Source organism: Monodon monoceros, unplaced genomic scaffold, assembly GCF_005190385.1.
Source record: "Monodon monoceros isolate NGI ecotype Baffin Bay Population unplaced genomic scaffold, NGI_Narwhal_1 Super_Scaffold_21, whole genome shotgun sequence".
NCBI classification, from domain to species: Eukaryota; Metazoa; Chordata; class Mammalia; order Artiodactyla; family Monodontidae; genus Monodon; species Monodon monoceros.
In genome coordinates, this window is record NW_021703778.1 from 55,757,867 (window position 1) to 55,782,199 (window position 24,333).

General features: G+C 40.3%; 1 protein-coding gene across 3 annotated transcripts in view; it reads left to right on the forward strand.

Annotated features, from left to right (window-relative positions):
• TMOD3 (tropomodulin 3) overlaps nucleotides 1–24,333 on the forward strand; it is an 88,608-nt gene that overhangs the window by 9,481 nt on the left and 54,794 nt on the right. Inside the window, exon 1 of one of the 3 annotated variants that reach the window (XM_029236955.1) lies at nucleotides 13,409–13,605. The exons of the other annotated variants lie outside the window; for them this stretch is intronic. The gene's annotated coding sequence lies outside the window, so the exon portion shown is untranslated. Of the gene's footprint in view, nucleotides 1–13,408; nucleotides 13,606–24,333 lie in introns of those variants that run through there. 3 annotated transcript variants of the gene reach the window in all.

Genomic DNA, 24,333 nt, shown 5'->3' on the forward strand with positions numbered 1-24,333 from the left:
TTAGGTGTTTGTTGCTGTGTGCAGGCTTTCTCTAGTTGTGGTGAGCGGGGGATTCTCTTCGTTGTGGTGCACAGCCTTCTCGTTGCGGTGGCTTCTCTTATTGCAGAGCATGGGCTTTAGGCACGTGGGCTTCAGTAGTTGTGCCTCCTGGCTCTATAGTGCAGGCTCAGCAGCTGTGGCGCATGGGTTTAGTTGCTCCACGGCATGTGGGATCTTCCCAGACCAGGGCTCAAACCCGTGTCCCCCACATTGGCAGGCGGATTCTTAACCACTCCGCTCTCAGGGAAACCCTACACAATTTTTAAAAAATTTTGTTTATTTGGCCGCACCAGGTGTTAGTTGCGGCACGCGGGATCTTCCTTGCCATGTGCAGGATCTTTTGGTTGCGGCATGCAGGATCTTTAGTTGCTGCATGTGAACTGTTAGTTGCTGCAAGTGGAATCTAGTTCCCTGACCAGGGATCGTACCAGGCCCCCTGCATTGGGAGCACAGAGTCTTAGCCCCTGGGCCACTAGGGAAGTCCCCAAATTTTAATTTTTAATGTTGCCAAATTTTAGTGCTGTCAGCCTTTTTTATTTTAGCCATACTAGAGGATGTAAAATGGTACCTCATTATGGTTTTAAGTTGCATTTTCCTGTCGATTAAGGACGTTGAATGCTTTATCATGTGCTAATTAGCTATCCTTTATTTTCTTTTGTGAAGCATCTGTTCAAGTCTTGCCTGTTTTTTTCATTGGGTGGTTCATCTTTTTATTGTTGTTTGCAGGAGTTCTTTATATATTCTGAGTACAGGTCTTTTGTCTGGTACGTGTGTTGGAGATTTTTTTTAACCTAGGCTTTGGCTTTTCTATTTATTTTCTTAATGATGTGATGAGCAGAAATTTTTTATGGAGTCATTTTATTAACTTTTAATTTTATGGTTAGCGTTTTTTTATGCCAATCCCCAGGGTTGCAAAGCTTTCTTTAAAAAAAGCTTTTCTTGGGCTTCCCTGGTGGCACAGTGGTTGAGAGTCCACCTGCCGATGCAGTGGACACGGGTTCGTGCCCTGGTCTGGGAAGATCCCACATGCCGCGGAGCGGCTGGGCCCGTGAGCCATGGCCGCTGAGCCTGTGCGTCCGGAGCCTGTGCTCCTCAACGGGAGAGGCCAGAATGATGAGAGGCCCGCGTACCGCAAAAAAAAAAAAAAAAAAAAAAAGCTTTTCTTCTTTAAAGCTTTCTTTTTCTAGGTTTTAGATCTTTGTTCCATCTCAGATTAATTTTTGTGTTATGATGGGAGGTAGGGGTTTAGGTTTATTTTCCTTTCATACAGATATCCATTCGTTGCAGCAACATAGGTTAAAAAATCCTTGCCATTAGATTGACTTGGCAACTTAATTGAAAATAAGATGAGCTACTTTGTAATTTAGTTTTGCTTATATTGTCAGTTTCTTAAGAAGGGTCCTGTATCTTTAAAACAAACAAAGCAATAACTTTTATGCACCTCTTCCATACTGCAGCTAGACTGAGATTGATCTAGGGCTAGTTACCATGTATTTCCTGATGGAGGTGCTAATAATGAATTTGAATTTTATTTTATTTATTTTTTGGCCACACCACGGGGCATGTGGGATGTTAGTTCCCGATCCCTGTGCCCCCTGTAGTGGAAGCACAGACTCTTAACCACTGGACCTCCAGGGAAGTCCCTAAGTTTTAATTTTAAATGGCTTTTCTGTTGGTTGAGTTAATGGAGCCGATCTCATTTCAGTAGAAGTTGCACCCTGAGCAAGCTATAGAGAGCTTAATATTTTCCTGTTTATTGACTTGGTCAAAATAGATGTAAATATATATATACATATAAAACCCATGCATTTTAGTTTTCATCTTTCTACTGCACTACTCCAGTCCAATCCTTTTTTTTTTTTTTTTTTTTTTTTGTGTGCGGGGGCCGCCCCCTTTTTTTTTTTTTCCCGTTTCGGGGCACAGGCTCTGGACGTGCAGGCTCAGTGGCCATGGCTCACGGGCCCAGCCGCTCCACGGCATGTGGGATCTTCCCGGACCGGGGCACGAACCCGTGTCCCCTGCATTGGCAGGCGGACTCTCAACCACTGCGCCACCAGGGACGCCCCAGTCCAATCCTTTTTGACACAGTTCCTGAATTTGTCTTGGAACAGTTTCTAAGGAGACAGGTTGGTTCTTTTTTCTCCCAGACTTTATTGACTGATAACACAATACAATGATAACATTTTTAAAAGAACGTCAGCTTAACCATGTTACTCTAATGTAACTGTTTCATTTTTCCTCATTTCCTTCCAGGCTTTGTTCATCCACATACCTATTTTTGTATGGTTGAAACCATAGTGTACATGTGCTTTTCTGTGATAACCAGTGGACATCGTGTTCTGTATGTGGGTCACCCTTGTTAGTAAAGATAAATAAAGCTGGAGATGGAGATGAGACCCCTAGGGGACTTAGCAGTGGGAAATCTTGAATCCAAAGCTTAATTAAAATTGAAGTCGAACAAAGTTAAGATTTTCAAAGACAGGGTTACCGTTCCATGGAAATGCAGGACAACTTTGGTTTCCTTATTCTCTCTCTCTCTCTTTTTTTAATGTATAACAGCTTTATTGAAATGTAATTCACATATACAATTCACCCATTTACAGCGTACAAGAAAATGGATTTCAGTATATTCACAGAGTTGTGCAACCATCACCACAGTTCATTTTGGAACATTTTCATCACACCCAAAAGAAACCCCTGGGACTTCCCTGACAGTCCAGTGGTTAAGACTCCAAGCTCCCAATGTAGGGGGAGTGGGTTTGATCCCTGGTCGGGGAACTAAGATCCTACATGCCACGTGCCGTGGCCAAATAAATAAATATCAATAAATTAAAAGAAAAGAACCCCCTTGACCATTAACAGTCACTACCTACTTCCTGCCAACACCCCTAGCCATAGGCAACCATTCTGCTTTTTGTCTCTATGAATTTGCCTACTCTGGACATTTCATATAAATGGAATCATACAATATATAGTCTTTTGTGACGGGCCTCTTTCACCATTATACTCTTATAGTTTGCTCTGAGAATCATATTACGAGGTAGGTTCCTCCACAGATGTGCACACTTTTTGACCTGTAGAGAGATACACTCCCTTTGGTACATATGCTCAAACACTTACACCTACTCACTAAGGGAGGAACACAAACACACCAAGATGAACTTACAAACTAAGGTAATTCATACATGGAGATAACCCTTTACAAATAAATAGTTTCATATCTGGGCATATCTAAGCACTAATATCACTACACGTACGCACATGTGAACACAACTCCTGAAGCATATGTGAGAAAATGGGTGAGAATATGATAAACTGGGAGGAAAAGAGGCCTGAGTGGACAAGAGTGAATGAGAGTGTGATGGCAAGTTGTGTTTATTTCAAAGTGTATTCTCCTGGTGTTTAAAACACTTTCTAGAGCTCTTCATCTTTTAAACCAGTAGCAATTGTCTGATATGTTTGTATTATTTAATATGTGTATAGACTTGTAGGAAAGATTGTTGAATTAGCTTATTATATAGCAGTCCTTTTGAGCAGGATGTTATTAACTGTAAAGTAGGGGATTTGCACATGGAAAAGTATAACCAACAAAATATTTTAGTTCCCTGGGTGTGGTGTTATCATTTTAATGAGGAGTTGTTAAGGAATATTTCCTTGATATGCATACCAGTGAAAAGAGGATACACTGTAATGTATACAAACGTATACGTTATAAGTCTGACATCTTCAGGCAACCCTTACCCTGGAGCAAGTGTGGCAAGATTTGATATAACCCCAGGATTTATTTCTGTTTATGGTGGGCGATTATTAACCCAAGTTAGTATTCTTAAAGAATTGTTCCTTTTTTTTCTTTCTTTTGTCTTTAATGGCCACTGGCATGCTTGCTTGGCTTGAGGGTGGGATTAGGGGGTGGGGTGGGTTTAGAGGGGTGGGGAGATGGGGAAGAAAGTTTAATTTGATTGGGAAATATCAATAAATGATTATTTAAAAGTCAGCCCCCCACTTTTTTTCCACTCCTTTGTCCCAAAGATCTACAGTTTCTTAGAGAAAATCACAGAACCATACACAGAAATGGACCTCGACAGATTTGCACATTTTTATCTCTGCAAAGCCTTCTGTGCAGCTCGGCCCTTCTGTCAGCTATCAGCACACCCTCTACACCTGCTTTTTCTTTGCCACTTTTCTGGAGCCCCCCTTACTCCTCGTCAAATGATCTCACTTCGTACTCTCCTAAGATATCAGACGACATCGCAAGTGAACTGCTGGATATAGTTTGCTCCCCACCACAGGACAGCCCTTGTCACTGCATTCAGCTTCTTAGTTAGCCGTCCCATCTGCCATATCCTCTTTTCTATCTTTTCCCACTGCCAGATAGGAATTCTGGCTTATAACTCCTTTTGAATGGGATACCAGGGGAGCCTCTTCAAAGAAATGTTCTAACTGGTCCCTGAAAGATGTGAAAGAATTTGAACATGGAAAAAGGTAGAAAAGGATATTTCACATGTAACGAACAGTGTAGTCTGAGCGCTGGAGGCAGAAGAGCCGGGAACTGTATTTACTTCTTTGGCTATGATCCAGGGTGTGTGAAGGTCATGCCTTCCCCTTTACTTGACTTTTCTTCCTCTTTTCCCTGGCTCCCTTCCCATCCTCCTTCCACCCCTTTTTAGCATGTCCTTTGATGTCTTTGCTTAGATATTGCTCCTCCCCACTTCTCTCTGGCTAAATCTATCCTTCCCTGAGCACCCATAGCGATCTCTGAACTTCTGTATCACTAATTGCCGGTCCCATTCTTTTGTCAGTTAAATATGTATTGCCTTGATTTAAAAGGGAAAAAAAAAGCTTTATGTGCATGTCTCATTTTCCCAAATAGAGTTTATTAATCAAGGTTCTTAGGTCTCAGGGAACACCACCCATTTAAGCTAGGCTACTAGAAGATATGGCAGCAGGGCTGGGAGTTGTAGTGGGTTTTTACCCTGTTAAGGCAGCTGTGCTCCTTAAAATGAACTACAGCTGGAACCCAGAGCAGGCACTTGGAAAGTCCCTGTCCTTTCTCCCTCTGCCTGCAGTTTTGCATGGACTGTCTTCGGCTTCTTTCTGTGCCTCTGCTTCATTCCAGAACAGTAGTTTGGATTTTTTAAAATACTGTGCATAACACTATTATCTATCTTGATTACTGAGTTTCTTGGCACCCTCTTAAATCTTGCACCTGAGGCAAATGCCCCAGCGCTGCTCCATTCCCTCCTTTATAGACTGGCTTTCTCTACTCTCTCTTGCTTTCTTTCTCTCTTCTGCTTTCACCTTAGCTTCAGCTTAAATGTGACTTTATCTTGCTGTGATGCTGCCTCCAGGCTGGATGATATATGATCTCTCGGCTTAGGTTTTGTTTCTCAGCTTTCCAAATTCCTGGGGAAGAACTGGATTTGATGTATCTTGCTTGGGCTAGGGGTACTGCCTGTACCGAATATCTGTGAGGGAGGGGCATTGTTATGGTTGTGTACTTCACAGGGCCTGGGGTAAGGGTCCCAGAGAAGGCGGTTTAGGGTTGGTCATCCCCAAACATGCTTACTTTAGTACCAGAGGTCAGAGGGAAGTGACCATGTCATTGTTTTTGTATCTGCACTGCATCTGGCAGATTAACAGCGTGGGTGTGCCTCTTTAGTACTTGTTTATTGCTACGACTCCCTGACCATTTGGATTACCTTTGGGCATAACAGGCTAATCAGAGAAATATTTTTTAAATAAATTTATTTATTTAGGCTGCATTGGGTCTTTGTTGCTGCAGGTGGGCTTTCTCTAGTTGCGGCGAGCGGGGGCTTCTCTTCGTTGTGGTGCATGGGCTTCTCATTGCGGTGGATTCTCTTGTTGCAGAACCTGGGCTTTAGGCATGCAGGCTTCAGTACCTGTGGTGCGCGGGCTCAGTAGTTGTGGCCCACGGGCTTAGTTGTTCTGCGGCAAGTGGGATCTTCCCGGACCAGGGATTGAACCCTTGTCCCCTGCATTGGCAGGCAGATTCTTAACCACTGGGCCACCAGGGAAGTCCCAGAGATTTTTTTTCTTTTCGGTACGCGGGCCTCTCACTGTTGTGGCCTCTCCCGCCGCGGAGCACAGGCCCCAGATGCGCACGCTCAGCGGCCGTGGCTCACGGGCCCAGCCACTCTGCGGCATGTGGGATCTTCCCGGACAGGGGCACGAACCCGTGTCCCCTGCATCGGCAGGCAGACTCTCAACCACTGCACCACCAGGGAAGCCCCCAGAGATATTTTTAATATTAAAAATATTACCAAAATTTGTTTTATCATCATTTGAAAGATTTCTAATTTTAGAGCAAATTAACTATGTTTTTAAACATTTTTGAAATTTATTCTCTAGTTCAGAAAGAATAGAGGAGTAGAATATTGATAATCAGGGCTTCCCTGCTCCCAATGCAGGGTCCCTGGGTTTGATCCCTGGTCAGGGAGCTGGATCCCACATGCATGCCACAACGAAGAGTTCGCATGCCACAACTAAGGAGCCCATGAGCTGCAACTAAGGAGCCCGCCTGCCTCAACTAAGACCTGGTGCAACCAAATAAATAAATACTAAAAAAATAAAAATAAGAAATAATAAGTTCCTGTCCTTAAAGGGCTCACAGTCTGTGAAGAAGATACGTATTAAGCAACTGATTATGATGAGATAAATGTGGATAGAAGTGTAGGCAAAGTGGTGACTTAACACCTCTCTTCTTCTCTTGCTTTCTTTGTACATTCATTGTCTCTCATTTTTTTATATTCCCTTTTTTAGTCTTCATTGCTCTCACCCAGTCTTTGCAATTAATTGTCTGGATTATATGGATCTCAGTATGGTAACATCTCATTTACCTAGTATGAAATAATGAAGTATTCCTTAAAAATGAATTTTGAAGATAATGACTTTATTGGCTAAAATTTATTGAACCCTTGCTCTGTGTCAAAACTGTTCTAATTGATTTATATGTATTCATTTAATGAATTAATGTATCAGCCCCATGAGATAGGTACTATTATTATTCTCATTTTAAAAACAGAGAGACAAAATGTAGTTTACTGTCTTGCCTAAGATTAAGAAGTGAAATATCTGTAAGAAGATTGAGATCTTTTTTAAAAATCTATTTTAAATGTCATTTTTGGTAAAATGCATTATAAAGCTTTTCCTGGTCTTCTTAAATGAAGTTCTTCAAACTTAATTTAACCAAGATGATTTGGAGGATATAGAATTTTGAATTCATTGCATGCATCAGGTGTATTATTCTGTGCTACTGAATTGCCTTCGGAGGTTGTTGCCGTTCATGGGCTATTGGTAATTACATTAAATTGTCCCACACTTTAGTGCTTTAGTTACTTTATAGTTTTTCGTTTGCTTTTGCCTCCAGCTGCGGCTTCTTAATTACCAATTACTGTCATATTAGTAACTTGCTTCTGTTAATGTGTGGTGTGTAGTAACAAAAGTAAAAGCATGGTAGAAACTAAGTCTTTTATAGAGGCAGTATGATACAGTATAAAAAGAATGGATTTTAGGGTCAGGTTCAAATCTCACATCTACTGTTGACAAAGAAGTTATATATCCTTGAGCAGTCTCTTTATTCTGAGCCTTAGTTTCATCATTTATGAAATGGGGATAGCAATATTTTGCAGACTTATTATGAGGAGATGTATTTGGTAAAGTAAATACCTGGCAAATAATAGGTATGCAAATAAAAATTGATCCCTTTATTTTTCTCTTCATTATGTTGGAATATGGCATATGGCCTCTTTGTTAATCCGAGAAACTCAGGTAAATGAAAGAAATTGTTTCTAAGATGTAAGAAAGATGTAGACACTTTTATTCTATCACTTAAAAATATTAGTTTACAGTTGGTGTCATAAGTTAATTTGAGTATTACCCTAAACTTCTGTTTTGGGTCCTTGTACTAAGCTCTCAGTAACCTCCTCTCCTTCTCTGCATTAAATTAAGTTGCCTTCACTTCTTTCTGGGTGGCTTTCTTGATTTTCCTTGTTTGCTATTAAAGGAAAAATGTCCCTTAGCCCTTTTCAAAAGAACCTATGCCAAGGCAGACCTTATGACACTGGGGCCAATAAACCAAGCTTCTTGGCCAATAACAGTGACTTATGAGACTTCCTTTCTTTCATCAGTTCTGCTTTTTTCAGCTATCTCCATCTTAAATATGAATTTGTTTTTCTTTCTAGCCCCACCCCCTTCCATTTCTCCCTTCTCAGAAACTATCCGCATTAGCTCTATGGTTATTATTTCACTAGTTTTATACGGTTTGGTTTTTATTGTGTGTGTATATGTATTTCTCAAAGGCTATATTTTGGTAATTTTTATTATTTATAGGGAACTCTCCTATCTTAATATGATAAAAAATTTGGCACCAGAGGTTTTGCCTTCTGTCTTGAAATTCCAGTAAAAACCTGTGATACCCTCTCCTTACTGGACTGTCAGATGCTTCACCACATGCAAGTACTCCAGCTCAAGTCACCAAAAAAAGTTTTTGAACAATTTTAATGAGGCATAATTTACATATCATAAAAGTCATCCTTTTTAAGTGTACAACTCAGTAATAGCAAATAACATTTTCCTATCAAAAACTCTTCAGCGGGCTTCCCTGGTGGTGCAGTGGTTGAGAGTCCGCCTGCCGATATAGGGGACACGGGTTCGTGCCCCGGTCCGGGAAGATCCCACATGCTGCGGAGTGGCTGGGCCCATGAGCCATGGCCGCTGAGCCTGCGCGTCCGGAGCCTGTGCTCCACAACGGGAGAGGCCGCGACGGTGAGAGGCCCGCGTATCGCAAAAAAAAAAAAAAAAAAAGTCTTCAGTGCTGTCTTTAGTCTATAAGAGGATAGTCATCTTTTTGTTCCCAAGGTCATTTATGGTGGGTTGTGTGGTCTTGCTCCTGGCTGCCATGTGGTTACATACACGTACCCCATCTGTTGGTTATTGCTTCTGTTATTCACTCTGGATATCACAGTACTTCATTAACAGTGAGGTTCTCTATAGTTGGGACACTGAGTCAAAGTGGTGGGACACTACCATTTTGTTGAAGAATGGCTCCTTTTTGGCATTAACTGAGGGAACTCATTCTCTCATCTTAGGTATTCTCCACCTGATGAGAATTATACTCCAGGGCCTTCCAGATCTCTCTGATTGGTTCTGTATTCCCCACTTCCCCCTTGAGACATCAAGACATTATGTAAATTTAGGCATGTGCCTCTCCAAACATAACTGCTTCTCCATGTTACTCTGAAAATTAATTCAATAATTGCTATAGCAAACTTGGTATGCCCCTAGTCCCTTGAAATTGATTAGGGTAGAACGAGTGGTATCCCTAAGAGTCACAAGTGTGCTTTTTCTCCAAAGGTGTATATGAAGTACTTCACTGTGTAGGAGTGGGGCATGGTCCACTGGGGGGCATGCATTCATAGCAGGCGGGGCATCAGACACCTGAATCAATGGCAAGTATTGGGGCTAAATGGTGTGGTGCATCCTGAGTGGTGTTGACCTGCAGAGTGGAAAAGAGGCCAAGTAGGGTTGGAGGAGCTAAGAAAGGCTTTGGAGAAGATGGACTTGAGCTAGTCTTTGAAGGGTATGCAAGTTTGGATAGGATGGAGAAGTGAAATTTGGGGTTGGGGTAGGGAGGATTGTTGAAGAGAAGTGCAGACCATATTGGGAAACAAATGAGGCAAAAATGTAAAAGTGAACTTAGGATATTTGTGACACCCTGAGGAAACCAGCCTGATTAGAGCTGAGGATTCCTAGTAATTCGTAGTGAAAGTAGGAAAGTGGAGTTTTATCAAAATCACAGGAGAAACTGTCAAAATACAAGCACCTAACAAATAAGAAAAAAATTCTTAGCAAAGGAATGAAGTGTAAAAGCAGTGTTTCAGGAAGCATAGTCAGGTGACTGTGATCAGGATCGTTAGGGCAGGAAGGCAAGAGCTCAGTCAGGCAAGGAGTTTGCTTGCCCCGAGGAGGAAGGGCTTGGTAAAGCATTGTTTTTTACTTCCTTTCTTTATGAGACTCCAGAAATTTCCCTAGGTACTGGAACTGTTCCTGGGAAGGGGCAGGGTCCAAAAACTCAAGGCTTTGAAGGCCTGCACAGAACTTAAGAAAAGTTATTTCTCTTGATGTTTCCTTAGGGAAAAGGAATAAAACACCCCAAAACTGGCCCCATCCCAGTTTCAGAGTCTCAGTTATATAGGGCCTTTGGGCCCAAGCTGTGGAGCTTTGGAGAATATATAATTATATATCTCTTTAAATGATTCTTACTATTGCTCTCATAGATTGTTAGTCTTTTTTTCCCCTTAATTAATGTTCTGAATCTTTTAATAGGACTCTCTAATGGCTGATGCTTTTCGTTGTTTTGCTTTTCCACCAAAGCACTTTTTGCTATTACCTGGGGGTGGCATGCATAAAGTCAGAGGCAATACTTGTTACTGTTTTTTCATACACAGCAACAAAATGCAACAAATGATTGAGTTACTATTAAAAATAAAATAAATGCACATGATACAAAGCTCAAAAGTGACCACTGGATATCTGGTGAACACTCTCCCTGTATCTTTAGCTCTCTAGTTTGTCTCTGGTTCTTGTGGATCTTTCCAGAGTTATTCCCAAGGCACTTATTTTTAAAAGTTGAGTGATCTTAGACTTTTAGATTTGGAAGGACCATAGGGGTCATTTGTCAACCGTTAGTGTTTCTTGTGGTATAGAGAAAAGTGGGCCAGATTTGAGGAATGGACATGGGTGAATTAATGGGGTTGAGTGACTCCTCTAAAATTTCTTAGAATATCACCATCTGAAACTAAAGCCTTTATGAAGCCTGTTTCCCAAAGGTCTCTTTCCTAAATTCCAAATCTATTTTTCCAATCTATTTTCCTTGTTCTAAAGTCTTTTTCCTAATATCTTCCAGTACTGTCCTACTCTTGTCTTGGATTTAATATTTAATTAAAATAGAGACAGTAATTAGATACTTTTAAATTTATTTTAAAAAAAGAAAATGAAATAAAGAACAAGACAGAAGTGCATGTGCTGCTTTATACTTCAGTAGTTTTACTGTATTACTAAAATTTATATTTAATTTTGTGATTAAAATTATTTTGCATTCGTTCTTATGATTTATGATGTATTGGGAATTCATGTTTTCATAGAAACAGTTCTAATTTTATTATGGGAAAATAGGAAATGATCTGTAGAAATTTGCTTTATTTGGCAACTTTCAAGAAAGCATTTATTAATATGGTCATTCCACTTTAACTTCTTTTTCTCTAGTACATAACAACATAGGCCCATGTTTGACTTCATTATTTACTTTTTTTTTTTTTTTTTTTGCGTTACGCGTGCCTCTCACTGTTGTGGCCTCTCCCGTTGCAGAGCACAGGCTCTGGACGCGCAGGCTCAGCGGCCATGGCTCACGGGCCCAGCCGCTCCGCGGCATGTGGGATCTTCCCGGACCGGGGCACGAACCTGCGTCCTCTGCATCGGCAGGCGGACTCTCAACCACTTCGCCACCAGGGAAGCTCATTATTTACTTTTTTTCATTGTTTAATCTGTTCTGGTTTTTCAAGTCACTTTCCTAAAGTATTTCACTTTATTATTTTTGTGCTTACCTAGCATGATTCAGCTCTCATAGTTTTCCTTTCTACTTATACATTGTTCATGTTGGCAAGTTTGAGTTAGTGTTTTCTTAAGATCATAGACATTAGAGCTACAAGAGACCTGAGGACATTGAGCCTGGGAATGAAGTGAATAGGCTTCATCTCTTTGCCACTTCTCATCTGTTGATAGTGGCTGCCTAAAGACTGAGGCAGAATTTACCCTGACTGGGGAAAAGGCTGTTTTATTTCCCGTGTCTGGACCTGGAGAAGTCTACTGTCAGAACTAGGACATATCTTGGTTATTCCTCATCTAGCCCAGAAAACTGAGGAGTGAAGTAACTTGCTCAAAGTCACAGAGCCCTTAAGTCCATGGATCTACTGACCCCCAATGCTAGGAGCTAAGTGCTAGGCCTTTTTTCTCCCTAAGAATTCTGGATTTCTTTCTGGATTTTTTGGTTTGTTTTTCCTCTGTGAGTCATAATTGAATTATATTAAGTATAACAACTTGTCACAGTTTGTTGTATCTTCAGGAAAGACTCAGAAGTATTCATCTGGCAGTTTAAAAATAGACTTTTCCTTATTCTAGGAAAGAAAGGAGCCTTGAGTTACATAGTCTAGCTAAAACTGAGAACTTTCTTTTCACTTATTTTTTTTTAAATACAAATTTACTTATTTATTTGTTTGTTTTTGGCTGCGTTGGGTCCTCATTGCTGTGCACGGGCCCTCTCCAGTTGCGGCAAGCGGGGGCTAATCTTCGCTGTGGTGGGTGGGCTTCTCATTGTGGGTGGCCTTCCTTGTTGCAGAGCACGGGCTCTAGGCACACAGGCTTCAGTCGTTGTGGCACACGGGCTCAGTAGTTGTGGCTCGTGGGTTCCAGAGCGCAGGCTTAGCGGTTGTGGCACACGGGCCCAGTTGCTCCACGGCATGTGGGATCCTCCCAGACCAGGGCTCGAACCCGTGTCCCCTGCATTGGCAGGCAGACTCCCAATCACTGCGCCTTCAGAGAAGTGCCAGCAGGCAGGTTCTTAACCAGTGTGCCACCAGGGAAGTCCTCACTTATTTTTAAGACTGAAAGTTTTCCCATTAAACTTTTAAAACTTATCCTCATTACTATCCAACCAGACCCACCCTCCCAAAAAGGGAGGAAAAGTAGAATTTTATGAGAAAGAGTGAATTTTATTAGAGTGAGATTGTTGGTTCAAAACAAAATCTGGTGTAGAAGGATTAAAACACTAGCAGAGTGAGAGAGATAGGGTAGGGAGGTCCTTTTATAACGTTTTACTTTCAACATTTATCAACTGTACTATTTGACATTTTGGCCAAGATCATGCATTATTTTGCAATTACGAATACAGGTAACACAATACACAAGACAAATAACAATAGTAGCTATATTCTGTATGTATGTTAGTATTTATTTTATGATCATTGATTTGGGAAAACTTCATATTAAAAATATATATTCTCTGACATCTTCTACATCTTATGGGTGTATTTTGGTGGTTTAGAATAGTTCTGGTAATTTCTTAGAGCACTTTGTCCCATGTATTACCAAAACCTTAACTTTTTTTAAGACTCTAGAATGCTGGGACAGCTTTCATACGAAATTTTTTTTTTTTTTTTTTGCGGTACGCAGGCCTCTCACTGCTGTGGCCTCTCCCGTTGCAGAGCACAGGCTCCGGACGCGCAGGCTCAGCGGCCATGGCTCACGGGCCCAGCCGCTCCGCGGCACGTGGGATCCTCCCAGACCGGGGCATGAACCCATGTCCCCTGCATCGGCAGGCGGACTCCCAACCACTGCGCCACCAGGGAAGCCCCACACAAAATATTTTGATGCCTTATTAACTGTTAACCAGCAGGTCTGCAAGTATTGCCAACAACAGTTATGTACATCTTCATCAAGTCACGTTTTGTTGAGAATAGTTGATTTTGCCCAGGATCGTTTCCTCATTTGGAGGTATATTTTTCTATATAAACATATTTTCAGTTGAACAGTGATGTACTTCTTAATCCTTTTTTTGTGGCACAATTATTGGTACACAGCATTGCTAGAGGATAGGGTTCTTCATACCCATGGATGTAAAAAGGGAGTGGAGAAGAGAAGAGACATGCCAGTGAAGGGTTTTTTTCAGTGTGCCACCTGGGCTGTACTCTTATGATGGAAGGTGGCAAGAGAAGGTGTGAGGGAGAATCAGATTTACTTTCACTATATGCCCAGCTTTGCTGATCACCAGTTTTGCATATTGAGACAGCACAGAGGTGTATCCAAAGAAAACTTTAAGTGTTCAGATTGAATCTGCATTTAACATTACATCTACAGTTGAATATTACAATCTCTGTGCCCTATTTTTGCCATGTCTTTGACTCTTATAATCTTTTAAATTCCAGTTTGAGAAACACTTATAAAGTGTTTGTTTGTACAACAATTGTACAATCTGTTTGTACAATTTTCTCAAATTCTTTTCCTCTCCTTCCCGTGGTCCCTTTCCTCTCCCTATGCCCTACCCCGCTCCAGTCCAATGTCTCCTTACCCCAGGACAGCACGTTAAATGTAATAGGCACTTAATAAATATATACAAATACATATTGATCTGAAGATGGGGAAATTGGTAAGGTTGAAAAGAATTTTTCAGAATGAAGGAAAAATTCTGGTCTGAAGCCCAGGAAATTCAGAAGGGTGAAACTGAGGAAAGATGTTGCCGTGCACCGTTTGTTCACTGCATAAAACTCAACTTGATCTCAGCATGATTTCTTTAAGATATAGCCTAGTTTATTTTAGGATTTTGTATATAGTTTTACTAACTCAGTATATTAAGAAAATTCTTGCAAGAGGAAGAATGAGTCATAGCGATACTTCCCTTGGTAGAGAAGGAGAAAGAAAACCCTCAATCTCTCCATTATATACTTGGAATGGATTCAGCATTTTGATTGATGGCTGAGCACTGATAAGTTTTTCCTGCAAGCCACCTCATGTCATATTTGATTTTGTCCACAGTATAACTGGTAGAAGAATCTTTTAGGTTAACCCTCAGAGATACAGAGCTCTGTAACCTGATTATTGTGAGAGACTTGTTTATGATGTCATTCCTATTTTAAGATTTTTTTGAGTTTGCAATAACTTTTAAAAAAGCTTGAGCATTTCCTCCTCTGCCCAATCTATTAAACAAACAAACCAAAAAGAAGGCTGGAAAACATTTGGTACTGAGAAACGGGTGTGTTAAGGGTGTGGCTGGTGTGGCATTCATCCCAGCACAGAGTGGGTTCCTCTCTGACCTTGCCTTGTACCTCTGTTGCTGCAACTCCACAAAGAATAAATAGAGAGGAGGTGGGCTACGACTGGGAGCTGGTTTGGCTGCTTTGAGCCAGAAAAGGAAATGGGGGTAACTCACATGGGAGCCACAAAGTCTCTCGGTAGAGTCTTGTTGAAAGATTGTTTTTGAAGTGCTATGAGTAACCTATGAAGTATTTCTCTTAATAGTCACAGAAATGACCTTGCTGCTTTCTACTTTAAGGTTGCCCTCAGTAACCTGCTTCCAATTAAATCTCTTCTCTGTTCTGGCCCTAACAAGTTTTTCCAGACTGCCCTCAGACTTCAGACTTTATTTTCTTTCCTTGTGCTTTTGGGATCTCCAGATCTCTTTTTTAAAAAATCGAGACGGCATCAGTTGCAGTGACAGGAAAGACGGGGCTGCTTAGCTAATCTCATACTTAGTGAAGGTTGGTAAGTTTCCATGGAACTTTTACAGAGAATAATCAACCACAAGTTTCTCAAACTTCTACCTCACTCAGATGTGCCCACATCTGGGTCAACCATAGCATCCTAAGAACTCTGCAAAAATCGTTACTTAATGCACTGCCTTTTACACTTCATTGTATAGAAGAGGCAGTGAACAGAACAGAAGGATAGATTTAGCATCCAACTTATTTCCTTTAAAAATGTCTTATTTACTACAAAAGTAATATACATAATATACAACTAAAATAAAATGGTTTTTATTTTTTAGAAGGTAAATACTGCGTGCATAGTGCTTTGGACGCAGTGAGCACTAAGTACATTTTTTGGTTATAATTAGTGTTATCACTAATTAGAATCATAAGCTCAAAAGAAGGAAATGACCTTATGAGACTCTTAAACTCCCTTGCAGTTGAGGAATCTGCTGCACAATATCCCAGACAGATATTCGTACTCAGCCTGTGCTTTAGCAACGCCAGGAATAAATAGATGACTTTCTTTACTCCAGCCTTCTCCATCAAAGAGAATGTTCCTCAGACCAGCAGAGATGAAAGTAAAGGCCGACATTAAATGGGACAACATTTAGATGCTTTAAATGTTAAAATATCCAGGTAGAGATAACTTATTTTATAAGTATTTTTTGCGTGTTTATTTTATTATTTTATTTTATTTTTTTTGGCTGCAACATAATACATGTGAGATTCATTCACGTTTTTGCACATAATCATAGTTGCTCTTTAATGTAGTATTGTCTTTTATAACTGTACCACCGCTCATTTGTGTATTCTCCTGATAGTGGACACTTGGCTCATTTTCTATTAGTTTGGAGATATGAGTAAAGCTGCAGTGAGCATTTTTGTACATCTTATTTTATTAACACAAACACTATTTCTCTTGGGTAGATAGCTAGGAGTGAAATTGCTACACCATTGTGGTATGAGTATGTTTAGTTTTAGTAGATACTACCAAATACTTTTCCCAAGTGGTTGAATCAATTTGCACTCCATTAGCAAATTATGAGTATCAGTTGCTCCACATCCTTGTCTACACTTGGTATTGTCATTCTTTTTCATTTTAGCCATGCTGGTAGGTATATGTATTTTTATTTTTAAAAAGACAAGTTATGAAGAAAAAAAAAGCCAGGCCATCTCAGCAATTTAATATGAGAAACTTAAAAATACAGAGTTAGGCAGCTCAGTCGAGTGTTAACTTTCCTATTCTTAGCTTAATTTATTTACTTCTTAATAGATAAGCCTCGATTTAGTTCTTAAACAACTTCTTAACTTAGATCTGATCTAGGAAGAAACATCATAAACAAAGCTACTGTCATATAAAGGTAAGAGGTTAGTGTTTCAATAATCTTGAATGACTCCAGGTTAACTTAAGTGACTTTAATAAGTTTACACTTAGCCTTGAAATTAGATATATCTGCTGTTTTTTAGTACTTGGCATGTGCCATGATCTATTCTCTGTTGAGGATGTAGTAGTGAACAAAAGAGAGTCTCTGACTGAATATAGTTTAGATTTTAGTGACAAGATATAGATGATGAATCAGTAAATATATAGCATGTCAGATAATAATATAGAGGGAAATACAGGGTAAGAAAATAGAGATTGCCTAGTGCAGTAGTGGAGGGGCCTGTGGGAGTTGATATTTTGTATATAGTGGACAGGGAAGTCCTCTCTAAGCAATTGATATTTAAGCAGAGATCTTAAAGAAGTGAGAAAACAGGTCATTTAGCTGTTTCAGGGAAGAGTTTTCCAGGTAGAAGGAACATCAAGTGCAAAAGCCCTCAGGCAGGAGTATGCCTGGTTTGTTGGAGGAAGAGCAAGAAGATCAGTGTTGCTGAAGTGCTGTGAGCAAAGTGGAGAATGGTTGGAGATGATTTGAGGCTTAGTGGGGTGGGGGGGATTGTGTAAGGCCTTGTGGACCATTGTAAAGCCATTTGGCTTTTATTCTGATGGAGATGAGATGCCATTAGAAGATTGTGAGTAGCAGAAGTAATGGAATCTGGTCAGTTCACACAAATAGACATTTTATTTGTAGTAGTCAGGAACTGTCTTTCAACATCTGAATGGTTAAACTGCAGAAAATACATACCATGGAATACAATTTTGAAAGTGAACTATCGATACACAGCAACTTGGACGAATCTTTAGGAATTTATGCCTAATGATCCCTAAGGTTACATATTGTATGATCCTATGTATATAGCATTTTTTTAATGACTTAATTTTAGAAATGGAGGGCAGATAAGTTGTTTGCCAGGGGTTAGAGAAGGAGATGGGTGTGGTTATAAAAGAACAACATGGGGAATCTTTGTGATGTTGAAACTGTTCAGTATCTCAACTGTAGTGGTGGATACACAAACCTAAAAGGTGATAAAATTGTATGGAACATACTATACACACATATACACAAATATGAGTACAAGTAAAACTGGAGAAATCAGAATAAGATCAGTGGACTATATCAATGTCAATATGCTCATTGTGATGTGCTATAATTTTGGAAAATGTTGCCATCAGGGAGAGCTGGACAACGTGTTCAGGGGATCCCTCTGTGTGGTTTCCTACAACTGCATATGAATCTATAACTATCTCAATAAAAACTTCAGTTAAAAAGAATAAGATAGCTCTGGTACCTTTGCAGAAAATAGACTATAGACTATATGGGCATTAGAGTGGGAGGAGGAGCCCCAGTTAGGAGGAGATTGCAGTGGGCCAGGAATGAGATGTTGATGACTTGGACCAGAGTGGAAGCAGTGGAGATGGTAAGTCCATGATGTTTTAAAGATAGAGCCAAATGTTTGATGGATCAGATGCAGAGTGTGAGAGAAGTCAAAGTTAACTCCAAAATTTGTGGACTGAGCAACTAAAGGAATGGAGTTGCTGTTTATTAAATGATAAAAACATGGCAAGAGCAGGTCTGAGGGAGAAAATAAAGAGTCTGTTTTGTTCATTCACATTTGAGATACCTGTTAGCCGTCCAAGTAGAGATGTTACATAGGTAGTTATTTTTAAGTCTGGAGTTGGGGAGAGAGGTCCAAATTGGAGATATAAATCCAAGAGTTGTCAATGTATGAAATCACCTAGGGAGTGAATATAGAAAGAGAAGCTGTCCAAAGAACTTAACTCCTGGGGGCACTCCCACATTTAAAGGTAGGAAAGATGAGGAGGAGCTAGCAAAGGAGAATGAGGTGGGAGAGTCAGAGAGATAAAGGGAGACCAAGAGGAAATAATGTCTCCATGGCCAAGTGAGAAAAGTGTTTTAGGATAAAGGAGGGATCTGTTGTCAGATGCTGCTTCTCATAGGCCTCGTAAGGTGAGGACTAAGAATTGACAGCTGCCTCTGTATCTTGATTTGTGGTGGTGGTTGTACAACTCTATGCATTTATCAAAGCTCACAGAACTGTACATCAGAATGATGTACAGTTCTATATGTAATTTATAAAACGTAATAATATACTGTAGATAATTAATAAAATATTTTAAAATTTAAAAAAGCACTGACAGCTGGATTTGGCACCATGCAGGTCATTGCTGACAGGGTCAGTTTGGGTGGAGTAAATGCTGGGAACAAAAGCCAAATTGGAGAAGGTGTAAGAGAATAAGAGGGAGGGAACTTGGGGTACCAAAAACAGTTCTTTCAAGGAATTCTGCTATAAAGAGGAGCCAAGAAATTGTCGGGAGGGGGATGCAAAGTGTCTGGAGGGGGATATGAAGTCAAAGGAATGCTTGTTTTTAATTTGGGAGGTGTGTTACAGTCTGTATGCTGATGGGCATGATCCTGTAGAAAAAGGGCCCAATTATTGAAGTGATCTTGTATAAATGAGCATGGATGGGATTTGGCCACAGGCAGTGGGATTGGCCTTAGATGAGAGTCTGGACAGTTTTATCTATAAAAACAAGAGAGAAGATAGAGTATATGGGTACAAATTTAGGTCGGTTGGTAGATGTAGCCTTGGGAGCTTAGTTATCCTTTTATGATTGCTTCTATATCGTCAGTGAAATATTAAGGTAGGCTCTTCATCTGAGAGTGATAGATAAGAAATATTAAAGGTCTGAGGGAAAAGAAGAAGAAAAATAGTCAGACTGTGGGAGAGTGACTGGACTAGGGAAATGCAGTGGGATTAGTCGGCAGCACTCTTTGATGTTAGTGGTGATAAATATTAAATATGGCTGGTCAGTTGGTGTGTTTTTCTCCTGCTTTATCTGTCACCCTGGTACAGGTGAGAAGTAGGAAGAGCGTTTTAACCAGGATTGGGGTTTTGCTAGAGGAGTTCCAGAGAATTTCCAAAGAAATTGAGAGTTCTGGAGGGGTACAATTATTGGTAATGATTAGAGCTAGGTTACAACCGTAGGGATGTAGAGCTGAGGTAGGGCAGAGGACGGGACCATCAGAAGAGAGAAGGTCAAGGAACTCAGAGACTAGGTGTTGAGGGTCAGCAGTGTGGATCTTGAAATCACAGTGATTGCTGGGTGCCAAATTCATGATCATCTCTTCTTCAGCAGTTTGACTATAAGTATTAAAAATATTGGAGAGAAAAATAAGTTTGGAACAGTAATTGTATAACATTTTAAAAAAAATCATGACAGAACATTTGCTTGTTTCACTTTTTAGTCTCAGCTCTTTGGAAAAGGTGATGCCAGAAATAGTATTAACATAGACAGGCACTTTTGTTTAGCCTACAAATATATTTAAAGGCCATAGCCAGCAGTTGTTTTATTTAGTAATTTTTAATTGGTTTATTTTGTTTCATTAATTGGTTATTATTATGGGTGTTCAAGATTTGTCATATGAGAACAGTTTACAATGTGGATCTCAAAACAAACGATTATGAAAATATTAACCAAGAACCTTTTTGTTTTAGACCTAGAAATATAGGTGGCATATGGCCATGTTCAGCTCTTCAGAAAAAATAGGTATGGAACAACAACAACAAAAATTATTAAATACTAACTGAAATTAACACAGAGGTCATCCCTTAGGGCATCTTTTGTCCTTATCTCCTTACAGCCAGTCTGTGAACAAGTCCTTTTGGCTTTGCTTCTAAAATATGTCACATGTTTTTTCCCACTTCTGTCTCCACAGCTACAACTTCAAGCAAAGCCACCATTGTTTTTCACCTAGATTGCTGCTGTTAGCAGAGTCCTAAGCTGAGAGAGTTGGGAGAGACCTTTAGATCTTGGCTTAAAAGTCACCTTTCAGAACAGTATCTGAACCACTTAAAGTAACTTTCCCGACCCTCACTTCTCCTATAGCATTGTCCTGGGTTTTTCCTTATCATATTTATTGCTATCTGTTATTACCTTGGTTTTTTGTTCATTGTTTTTTGTCTTTCCACCACCTTTAAACTGGAGCAAGGAACTTGTCTGTCTTGTATACTTCTTATGCCTATTGTCTGGAGCAAGTCAATTCCTGGTACAGAAGATGTTCAAAAATATTTGTTGAATGACCAGTAAATATATTGGAAAACAAATAATCACCTGGGAATCTTGTGACAGAAAAAAAGAAGTTTCTGATCTGGCGGGTCAGGTTGGTTCAGTACCCAGGGGTCCTAGGAGAAGCCAGTGAGGAAAAGACACGCAGTCTTAAGCCCAGCACATCTGAAGAGTAAGGCTTGGTATCTCCCAAGGAGGAAATTCATTTCTACTCAAAAGAAAATCAAATCATCATCAGGGCATGTATTTAATTTCAGAGGTCTGGTGACTGATAATTAGATGTTTTTCTTTTGTTTTAACTAGAGAAGATTAGACAGCAGAGAACTCTTAGCCAAAATGGTTTGACACTGAGGGAAGAAAAGATGAACAATGCAGAGGCTGTAAAGGATTAGCAGAAGTATCAAGGACTGATTATCAGTGCCTTTTTAGTTGTGATAAGGGAAATAGAGTGAGGGAGCAAGAGAGATACTAGATACCTGGGGCAGGTAGAGGGAACTACCAAAAAAGGGAAAGGAGAGACTGATATATGATCCAATTAAATCAAGTTTGGCTTAACTATGTGTAACCACGTACTGCACCTGGTGATGGCAACCCAGTAAGAAATGAGATCTAGGAGAGAATCTCTCTTCCTCAGGGGGCTTACAGTGTCCAGCAAGAGAGACAGAAGGTGACCTAATTCTCTGTCATTGTTGGTTTGACATGAGATAGAGGGTGTCTTTAGGAGTAGCTGGCCAGCCATCCTTGGGATAGGATTTCATGTGATGGTCCTCAGCTTTGCTTTTGCAGAGACCTGTTTTCAATCCACCGATAGGTGCCTAATTTCTTAAAAAGTGACCCATACTAACCACACTCATAAAAGACTGGTGCATAAGTCAAAAAACATCAGTTTATTAATATAAAGTGAGGAAGACTACATGAATAGCCAAGTTTTAATTAGAAGATTACTTGGTGTGAGCATGGAGAGGAATAAGGGGAATTGAGTGATGTCAGTGTCGAATGACATCAGGCATTGGCCATCTGATGCTTCTTCAGATGGGACATATAACTGCAGTGGGAACCAGCCAATCACATCTGCTGGTCAGGATATCATGCCTCCTTTGTGCTTCATGAACATGGCCAAATCTTGCTTAATGAATCCCATTTTCTTATATCTGCCTGCTTACTGCCTTCTTTCCATGATTATGTTACCATCATTCTATAGTCATTTGTTCTATCTACTTTTTTGGGAAACATTCTCTTATTGTATGTTGATCTTATCAGTTGAAGATACTAATCTTTCCTGGGGGTCCGATCAAACAGGAGAGCAGGGAAAATTTCAGGGAAGATATGTATGACATTTTAGCTAGGCCTTGAAGAATATGTAGGGGTTTGAGGACAGAGGTAAATGAGAAAGAGTGCATGCATTGTGGAGAAAGGGAAGGAAATAAGCAAATGGCCTAGAGACCTAAAACTTTGGGGCCTATTTGGCCTATAGGCTATATGATGGTGAGCAGCCTGAGATAATATTATAATAGAAAGCTAGCTGGGACCTGGTTGTGAACTACATATATCATGCTGAGGAATTTGGACTTTATCTTGTAGGTCAGGGCTTGGCAAACTTTTTCTTTGAAGGGCCATATAGTAAATACTTCAGGCTTTACAGACCATATGGGTCTCTGTTGCATTTATTCAACTTTGCCATTGTAGCACAAGAGCAGCCATGGACAATGCATAAGTGAATGAATGGGACTATGTTCCATTAAAACATCATTTACAGCCATAGGCAGCAGGCCGAGTTTAGCCCACTGACACTGTACTTTGCCTAACCCCACTGAAGGTACTGTGAGTCTATTTTAGATTTTTGAACTAGAGAACAACATGATCACATGTGTGCATTTAAGAGAGAACAGATAAGAGTCTGAACTCTGAGCCTGCCCTGTTGAAATAGTGATGAAATGGGGGTTAACACCTCATATTTTGAGAGAATGTAACTTTGAACCACGTAATTCCAGTTTTTTTCTTAATAGTCAGTGTCAAGACCTTACTCTATAAAAAAATGTGAAACTGAAGGCAAATAAGTGGAGATTGGTTAAATAGAGAAGTATTTCTCTTAAAAAATTATTGTGGATCCTAGTGTTAATTGATTTTTGCAAAAACTAAATTGCCATCGATGGGAATATGGTACTGACTGCCTCAGTACCAGTTCTCTTTGAGTTCACTGTGCCTCTCTCACCATGTACCATGTGCAGGTATAGCTCTTCTACTATTTTTCTTTTTTGTACAGATTTTTTAACATTTTATTTATTTATTTATTTTTGGCTGCATCGGGTCTTAGTTACAGCACGCGGGATCCTCGTTGCAGCATGCTGTATCTTTCGTTGCGGCGTGCGGGCTTCTCTCTAATGGCATGCTGGTTTTTCTCTCTCTAGTTGTGGCGCGTGGGCTCCAGAGTGCGTGGGCTCTGTAGTTGAGGCATGCGGGCTCTGTAGTTGAGGCCCATCGGCTCAGTAGTTGCAGCGCTTGGGCTTAGTTGCTCTGCGGCATGTGGGATCTTAGTTCCCTGACCAGGGATCGAACCTGTGTCCTCTGCATTGTAAGACAGATTCTTGACCAGCGGGGAAGTCCCCTTCTACTATTTTTCTATGTTTGAATCTCAGAGAAAGCTTTGGTTACGTAGTGCTGTGTCTCCATTTTGTGCAAATGCATCATTTAGGTATTAAGACTGCCTCTGTATTAGTTTAGAACAATTAAGGCAGTTCTACCTGGTGCTGATGCAATGATAAATATAAATGTAAATATGGCATCTGAAATCTCACAACAGTGCTTCATTTAAAGTGATCCCAAAGATCTAGAATACAGCTATTTAAAAAGTATCTAAATAGAAAGCTAAAATTTAAAACATCTGTGAAATGAGATGGCTGAGAATCCACCTGGAAATTAACAGGGTCCTGAAAGTCTTGTGTGAAAAATAAGGAGGATTCTAGAGACTAGTAATACATGAAAAGGAAGTTGGTTAATGGAATGAAAGCTTTTGGCCCAGAATACTACAGGAGTTTCCTTATGTTCCTCGGTATTGCCTCCGCTAACTGAAATCCAGTGAAGCAGTGACAGAGTGAAAAGGAAAGCATACCATGGCAACAGTTCCCATAGACTCTGGGGACTATTTTAACAAAGTTCTTCAGCCAGTGAGTAGGACAGGATAGACTGCCGCAAGAATGTGAGGCCTAGTTGTCAGAATTTACAAATTTATGAAGTCAGTTCCTCTAGAGCAGTGCCTCTCAAAGCCTAGTTCCTGACCGGCTGTATCAGCACCACCTGGCAGCTGGTTAAAAATGCAGATTTTCAACCCTACCCTATAGACCTATTCAATCAGGAAATGGGGTGGGGCCCAGGGGTGGTGTCGTAACAAGCCCTCCAGGGGGTTCTGATTCAGTCTAAAACATGAAAACCACTGCTCTAAAAAGTGAGTTAAGGATGGAGAATTAAACAGTCTGATCATACCAGAATTTCAAGTTAGAAGATTTTCTA